The 8619-nt window shown below is 36.5% G+C and overlaps 1 long non-coding RNA gene across 1 annotated transcript in view; it reads left to right on the top strand.

The window, feature by feature from the left end:
* LOC117114234 overlaps nucleotides 1-8619 on the top strand; it is a 22361-nt gene that overhangs the window by 9048 nt on the left and 4694 nt on the right. The window contains exon 2 of the long non-coding RNA XR_004446317.1: nucleotides 7564-7773. This is a non-coding gene — a long non-coding RNA (uncharacterized LOC117114234). The remainder of the gene's footprint in view (nucleotides 1-7563; nucleotides 7774-8619) is intronic.

The following is an 8619-nucleotide window of genomic DNA, read 5'->3' as shown; positions in this document are numbered from 1 at the left end:
TCTCTTATACACATCTTTATAATACGGTAATTAAACAAAGATAGAAATTAAATATATAAATGAGCTTAGAGGATGGTGGTGGCTAGAACCTTAAGCAGCAACTTAAGTACTTTACTTACAGATCAGAGAGGAACTGAAGCCGGACAAAATAACAGGGTTCCAGGTAATAAAGATGTCTTGAGTTGTCTGCACTGGATCCCAAATTACAACTGAATTACTTAGGGTAGTAAGATTATTTAAGATGGGTGTGACACTTTGCATATTAAGGGTCTCATCCAATTAGCTACAAAATACTATATAATATTATATAATTATATAAAGAAGTTAATTAAAACTAGGCAAGGATGTAACATTTGCTACAAGCAATGAGGTTAAACACTTTGAAAGGAAAGTTTAATGTGGTGTTTGACAGTGCTGCTACTAACTCTATGGTTACACATCAAGCTGCCAAGAGAATGAGAGCCAGAGGGAAGCCAGCCCGTATCACATTGGTAAAAATTGGAGGAGAAGAAGTTGAAATGGTCACGATGTCATATCAGATCAATCTGTTCGACCAAGTGGGAGAGCAGGTACAAATATGGGCCTATGGCATCGACAAGATATCTACCAAACTGAAACCACAAAATATGGTCAAGTTGGTCAAAGTATTGGAAGTAAAGCAAGGGGATATCCAAAGGCCAGTGGGAGAAGTAGACATGTTGATTGGTTTTGAATATGCTGGATTCCATCCACAGCAAGTTAAACAACAAGGGCATTTGCTTTTGTTAGAGAATAGGTTTGGCAAGTGTGTAGGGGGCAGCCAAGTGTTGTGAGAACGAAGAAGTATACAGTGTCAATCGTCACGAATTTCAGCATGGGCGTCAATTGTAAACCTAAGTGTGGCAACTGTAGGTGTAGAAAGTGTCCATTAGGTGCCAAGAACTATACATTAAAGGAAGAAAGAGAACTAAGTCTTATCGAGGAAGGGCTAAGTTATGAAAATGGCAGATGGATCGCAAGATACCCATGGATTAAAAACCCTTTAAGAACTACCCGATAACTGATCAGTAGCAGTTGGAAAATTGAAGTAATTAGAATCTAAATTATGTAGACAACCAGGGATAGCGAAGGCATATGATGAGCAAGTGAAGGATATGATTGAGAGAAAAGTGGCTAAAATGGTGGAAACGAAGGAACTGGTAGAGTATAGATGGCCGGTACACTATATAAGTTATAAGTCACCATCCAGTTTTAAAACCAGAAAGTGAGAGCACCCCATTCCGAGTGGTATTCAACAGCAGTGCCAATTTTAGAGGACATATTCTCAATGAATACTGGGCCAAGGGTCCTGATTTGAATAACAATCTGCTAGTCATATTGCTGAGATTCAGAACAGAGAGTGTAGCACTCGTCGGTGATATTAGAAAGATGTACCACAGTGTGGGTACTACAGTTCTTGATCAACATTGTCATAGGTTTGTGTGGCGAGGTATGGATCTGAATAAGCAACACATATTGCATATCGGCTGTGAACTTCGGTGATAAACCATCCGCAACCATCGCCATTTGTGCATTGCGCAAGACAGCGGAGATGGGTAGGCAACGATTTCCTGAAGCAGCAGACACAGTGCTAGATAACATCTACATGGATGATATACTGGATAATTTGGGAACTAGAGAAGAGGCGATGGAGAGAGCTGAACAGATTGACAAATTATTGAAACCTGGAAACTTTGTAATAAAAGAGTGGATAGTATCTGGTGAAAGGTGTAAGGAGTCAAAGTCAGTGAAGGTATTGGGTTTACGCTGGAGACCAGTAGAAGATGTTCTTTCAGTGGAAAGCAGTAGCACTGGGAAAGACTTCCCAGGGGAATTAACTAAGAGAATTTGTTTGAGCCGGATGAATGCGGTGTTCGACCCACTTGGTATATTATCACCAGTAACTGTCCGAGCAAAGATGTTGTTACGGAAATTGTGGGGCATGAAGTTAGATTGGGATGTCCCGATGAGCCAAACAGAAAGACAGGAATGGGTTGAATTGTTTAGTGACTTACAAGAGTGTGAGAAAGTACAAGTGCCCAGGTGTATCAAACCACCCGACTCTAGAGAAGACATGGAACCGGTTCTAGTGATGTTCTCCGATGCTTCGGAGAACGCTATGGGTGCAGTTGCTTATTATAGGTGTCAGCTATATGACGGAAGCTATGCAATTAAGTTGATAGCGGCCAAAAGCAGAGTGGCACCAGTGGAAATAGTTAGTATCGTACGACTACAGTTGAGTGCGGCGGTACTAAGTGTCAGACTTGCGAAGACAATAGTGGAGGAAATGAAAGTTAAGTTCCAGAAAGTGTACTATGTTTTGGACAATGATGAAAGATGGCCAATAAGACAAACCTGTGGGGAAAGAAACTTGCCCGAGAGGGTAAAGGTTATAATGGCAGTCGACGTGAAAGAATCATCAATCATTGACATTGGCAGATTCAGTGAATGGAGCAAGCTAAGAAAGGTGACAGCAATGGTGTTCCGGATAGGGCGAAAAAGGAGTTTTAATTCAGCGGCCTTAAACATCACAAGAGACGACCTAAAAATGGCAGAGAGTTTCTAGGTCAAGGAAGCTCAGAAGAGCATGTTACAAATGATGAAAACAGACAAGCCACAATTTGACAAAAGATATGTACGGCTGGGTCCAAAGGTTCGCGAAGACGAGGTGATTGTAGTTGGTACTAGAGTTGGTTGTAATGTTCAATTTAGCTACAGCAAGGAGTTCCCTTATTGCCACATAGTCATGCATTTTCAAGATTATATGCGAAGAGCGTCCATAAAAAGGGATCACCTTGGAGTGCAGTCTATGGTTGCAAAGATTCGATCGCAATATTGGATTACATCGAATGGTGAAAAGTATTTAACATCATTGTGTCAGTTGTAGACGATTTGGCAATAAGACGGCAGCACTTCAGATGACTCCTTTGCCGATCAAGCGATTGAAGCCATCACCGCCTTGGTCCTACATAGGAGTTGATCTATTCGGACCGTTCACAACTAGAGGCGAAGTCAACAAGCGAGCCAGAGGAAAAGCATACGGTGGGATTTACACATGTTTCGTAACGAGGGCAGTGCATTTGGATTTGACGGTAGATTATAGTGCAGATGCATTTCTTAAGTCATTTAGGAGATTCACATCCATACGGGGATACCCACAAGAAGTTTATAGTGATTGCGGCACTCAGTTGATTGCCGCCAACGAGTCCTTGCAGACTTTTGGAGGAAAGCATGGTGTTACATGGAAGTTGTCGACACCAGACTCTCCATGGCATATAGCGTCACAGAAAGTTTAATCAAAGGAGTGAAGAAGTCATTGTTTCATGCACTTGGAAATCAGGTGGTGACGTTTGAAGAGTTGCAGACTCTATTGTTTGAAGTATCAAACATCATGAAAAACAGACCAAATTGTAGACACCCGACAAGTCCAGAGGATGGTAGGTGTTTGTGTCCGAACGATTTATTGTTGGGACGTTCATCCACTGAGGCACCCAGTGGTCCGTGGTGCGACATGGAAAATCGTGCGAAGCGAGTGAAATTTGTACAAACGTTGACTAAAGAGTTTTGGCGAAAGTGGATTAGAGATTATTTCCCCACTTTAATCATCAGAAGGAAGTGACACACACAGAGTGTAGAAATCTGCAAGTAGATGACGTGGTTTTGATACAAGGGGAGTTAAACGAGGAAAGTGGAAGACTGGAAGATTGTCTAAAGTGTTGAAAATAACTGATGCTGTAGTAGTGAGTTATATTCAGAGAGCTGTTCAAGGACTTGTTCTGTTGATTTCTGTAGAGGAGCAATAAATGTCTTAAGGAACTAGTTGTGATTGGACTTTTAATATGTTCTTTTTAAGATGATTGGGCCTACTGTATTTCAAATTACTAATGTTAACATATTTGCTTTTCTGTTTGGTGGGGGAGTGTTGTCTCTCACAGTCGTAGAGTGCCATTTTGGCCATCCAGAGTTCCTATTTTAAAATCCCATCTCAACCCTCCCCCTCTTCAGGCATATAAGCCCCGTGTCGGACAGCTTAGCCTCCCCCATTCCCAGAAAATTTATCCTAAAGCAGCCACTGTCTGGCCTTTAGGCCTATGCAGAATCTTCCCCTAGGCTACTAAAGAACCTGCACTATAGACCATAATTGTTATTTAATACATTAATTTTATTCAATACAAATTGCAATACAGACATTGGAAAGTTAATATATTTAATTGAATTAAATATTTAACATTCCGTTCCCCTTCTCTTTTTGTGTAATATCGGCAATTTTGTGAAACACTAAAAAGCAATAAATCTTAACTCTGTCTCTTATACACATCTAGATGTGTATAAGATGATAATTACTGGCTATACATATTTAAAATACTACACTGGATAGATAAACAAAAGTATGGATAGTGGTATTAATTTTAAATACCCATCAAGTTTGTTAAACAGTTTGGAGTTAAATTAGTCAAAAAATAAAAAAAAATAAAAATCTGCTATGATGCTATGATTTGAGAAAGGAGGGATGTAATATATTGATCATGACAACGCCCTCTAGAATATATTCTGGGAGTCGAAAATTAAAAGTTATGCGGAGCAGTCATCTTATTGTGGTAGTTGTTTATTTATATTCAGTTGTATTATAATCAGTAAGACCTGGACACATGTATATGAATAGTGCCTACACTTAATGTTTTAATACAGTGGTCTACCACTTCCGAGAAGTTGGTGATCGTGATGTAGGCGCTCGATAGTTTGGTCGTCACGCTTGAGTGATTGCCTCATTAGCATATTCTTGTTATAATTATAACTGGGGTTATAGAAAAAGTTTACAAGCTTTGTTTATAGATCATAATGCTTTTATAATTGTTATTGTTATTTTTCGATAGTCCTCGAACAGCGTTTGGAGAATAAAGATCCAGTTAAACATCAAAATACTGAGAGTTTATGTCATTCTTGCGCAACGAAACAATAGTAATACAGAATACAGAAACTTCATTTGTCCACGAAAGAAAATTGGTTTCGTTGACAAGCTTCAGTCACAAAAGTAAAAAATAAAATCAAATTTTACAAATATACAAGTAGAATAATTAAAGATTAAAGTTATTTAAAAAAATGTAAATGATATATTTGGGTATTACACTTGATCCTTCAATGACCTTGAGTAGGATTATTGAGTAGGCATATTTCCAAAATTACTAGCTCCTCAACATAGGAAAGGAAAGCAACAGCACAATTGATTCATGCATTCATTAGGCCTAGAATATCTTGACTTTGGGAATTCTCTTTTTTGGTATTTCTAAGAGATCCATGTATCGCCTTCAACTGTTGCAGAATACATCTGCTAGGATCATTACAGGAACAAAGAAATTTGAGCACATCACTCCGATTTTACAAGAACTTCATTGGCTACCTGTTTCTTTTTTGGAGCATCTTCAAGATTTTGCTCAAGGTTCAGGGTATCTTCGTGAACTGCTTGTGTGGTACGTGCCATCGCGAACTCCCCGCTCTGGTATTGAAACCTCTGCTTGTTGAACCTAAGTCTACACGCTCATGGGGTGATCGATCATTTGCTGTGTCGACTCCAGGTCTTTGGAATAAACTGCCAATAAATATTATTCGCTCGTGTCAGTCTACTGCTTTGTTATAAAATGCTCTCTAGACGCACCTGTTGTCGGCTGTTTTTTCCTAGTTCTCCGGTGTGTTTTGCGGGCCCCTGTGCCTTAAATTGCCTGTAAACGGTGCGGTGATGGTGGGGTGTTTCTTTTTTTGTAGCTTTATGTTAATTTTTGGTTCCTTCCTCCTGTAGCGCCTTGAGCTCTACTGCAGTGGATTTGTGTGCTTTATAAATATTATTATTATTATTATTATTATTATTATTATTATTATTATTATTATTATTATTATTTTCATACTAAAGTATAAAATCTTAATATTATTATTATTATTATAATTATTATTATTATTATTATTATTATTATTATTATTATATAACTTATAAACTATTAACATTATTAGCAGGGTCACTTAAAACATTTATTCGTTTTCCCCATGCATCTTTTAGATATTGTTTAATATATTTATCAAAAATTAAACAAAGAGTGTAATTTGTTGACAAAAGATCAACCAAATAATGAATTTTTAGATCTGGTGAACGATTGGAGAAATTTTCTCAATATTCATGATGTAAATTATTTTTAAATAGAGCAATTTTAATTTCATGGAAGGTCTTCTCTTAGCCCTAATTATAAAATTGTGGCCATTCTAACAGGAAGTGCTCTATATTTTCCACAGATTTACATTTACATAATTTGCAAAAACCTGTGCATCCATCATACCAAGTATGAAGGTTTGTTTTTATATCTGAGATACTCATTTAAAGTTGATTTCTTACAAGCTCTTTCAAACCATTCATTATCATCATTTGTACAAATTTATGAGTTTAAAATCAGATGAAAGGTAAATTGAGTGATTTACACAAAATTCATGGTTTAAGTCATGTTGCGAAAAAAAGCTGTTTAATGAAATTTAACCATTTCCATTTCATTTTATTTTCATTATGCATAAGGGTTTACAACCACTGAGCCAAACGGAGCAACCACAATTGATGGTTGGTAGACCAATTACTCTCCAAAGCAAGTCACTAAAATAAACTCTGTTAAAGTTGTCCTGATTATAGATAATTGCCTTTATACTGTATATGCTATTATCCTATTACCTTTTCTTAAAACCTCTTATATGTGTTGTGAGTCGGTGTTAGTGTTAGAGATATAAATTTCAAGATATTTATAGCATTCAGTTTCTGTAATAGAGTTGTTACCTAATTTCCATTTTCTATATTTATTTACAAGTTGTCCTGTATATTGTAATTAAAATCCAGTTTCCATTTACTACAAAATTCACTTGCTGCTTTAAGGAGGAGATTTAGGTCTCTTTCGTCTTAACCGACTAACACTACATCAATCTCCAATTTTAACATTAAATATATAAACTCCAAGGTTACTCTTTGATGATAGCAAGGCAATTGTATTTTTCTTATAATACTGTCTTTGATAAATATGCTATCATCCCAGTCTTGACAAATGACGTCACGCACATTCTGGCACTTCATTGGGTGAAGGAGAAGTAATGCCATTTACCCATACCTTTAGCAAATGGAAGCAGAAATACGGTACCGTATCTCTAGCCACGACGTTTATCTTAACGAATATTTCGCTCTCTTCCTAAGGGCTTCAAAGCCAAATATCCGCTTATGAATGAAAACACAGGCATTGTTTAAAATACCTTACAGTAGAAGTGTAAAACTTAATTTAAAAGTTCCAAAAACATTATTATTATTATTATTATTATTATTATTATTATTATTATTATTATTATTATTATTTTTAAATTAACTAGCAAACAAAAAAGATTATTAGGCCTATAAAAACATGCGAGACTGCGAACGTTTCGGCTAACTTTGCGATGTTATTTAGACACAAGAATTACGTTAAAAACATTGTATTAATTTTATTATTAAATATACTATTGAAACATACCAACTCTTATTTGACTCTGCAGTCCTTGGATGTCGTCGCTGAATTTTTCCAGGTTGAAATACGCCACCAATATTGCGAAGTCACAACCACCCCCCTGTTATAATAAACGAATCCTCTTCCGAACACAAAGCATTATATTACGTTGTAGGCCTACATTACGCATTCAGTTGTGATGGTCTTTGTTTTATCAAAGGATTCGAAGAAAGAAAAGTAACTGCTAGCAGCTGGTCAGGTTCGTACTCTTTTTGTGATAGGTTTAACATTATGATTAAGCGGGGAGGGAGTGGTGCAGAATAGATTCATACAACAAAATCTGTAATCTGTAATTTCCTTGATTTTTAAACACGATGTTCATCCACAATACCATATAGGATCTGTGACAATACATAAATAGAGTGCTTAGGATCTAAATGAATTTAATGCATTAAAAATACAACGTATTGTAGCCAATGTATTTGGTCAATGGTCAATGGTCATGTATTTTTTTTCTCAAGGCGCATTTAAGCCATTATAAGCTAGGGAAAAAAACATGATTTACACCTGTTCCTTTGTTAATGGAGAAAGTTGAATTACATTTAAACTAAGGTCATCTCGTACAAGTACATCTAAGGTGTTCTGTTATGAAAATTATAGACATGCACTGGGTACGCCTACATTAAAACAAAACTTTGGTGCCTATGTGTACTTCAATGCATTCATTTTTAATATTAATAATTTTTAACAAATATTAACATTATACAGATATTTATCTTCGTATCATCTTGTCGTCAAATACCGCTATATAAGACGAGGGCGTATCATATTGATCTCTGTCACTTATTTGCCATGCAACAAGGATTCATGTTGTCTGATAGGCATGAGCGTAAAGATTTAGATGCTTAGTTAATCGGGTTTGAATTCCTAACAAACCCTCATGGCATAGAAAGCAGAAGTTCCCGGGGCACCTATTTTTTTTTCTCCACACAACAGATTTCTCTTCTGCAACGTTCAAAATGTATTTAATATGTTTATAGCATTATTGTACGATACCGGAAGACGATTAACAGTTTACCTGTATTATATCATGATATATATATAT

This window comes from Anneissia japonica, unplaced genomic scaffold, assembly GCF_011630105.1.
Source record: "Anneissia japonica isolate Jap-2015-1 unplaced genomic scaffold, ASM1163010v1 scaffold1525_len913038_cov183, whole genome shotgun sequence".
Taxonomy (NCBI): domain Eukaryota; kingdom Metazoa; phylum Echinodermata; class Crinoidea; order Comatulida; family Comatulidae; genus Anneissia; species Anneissia japonica.
Note: the sequence above shows the minus strand (reverse complement) of the source record. Positions and strands in the feature narration are given on the sequence as shown.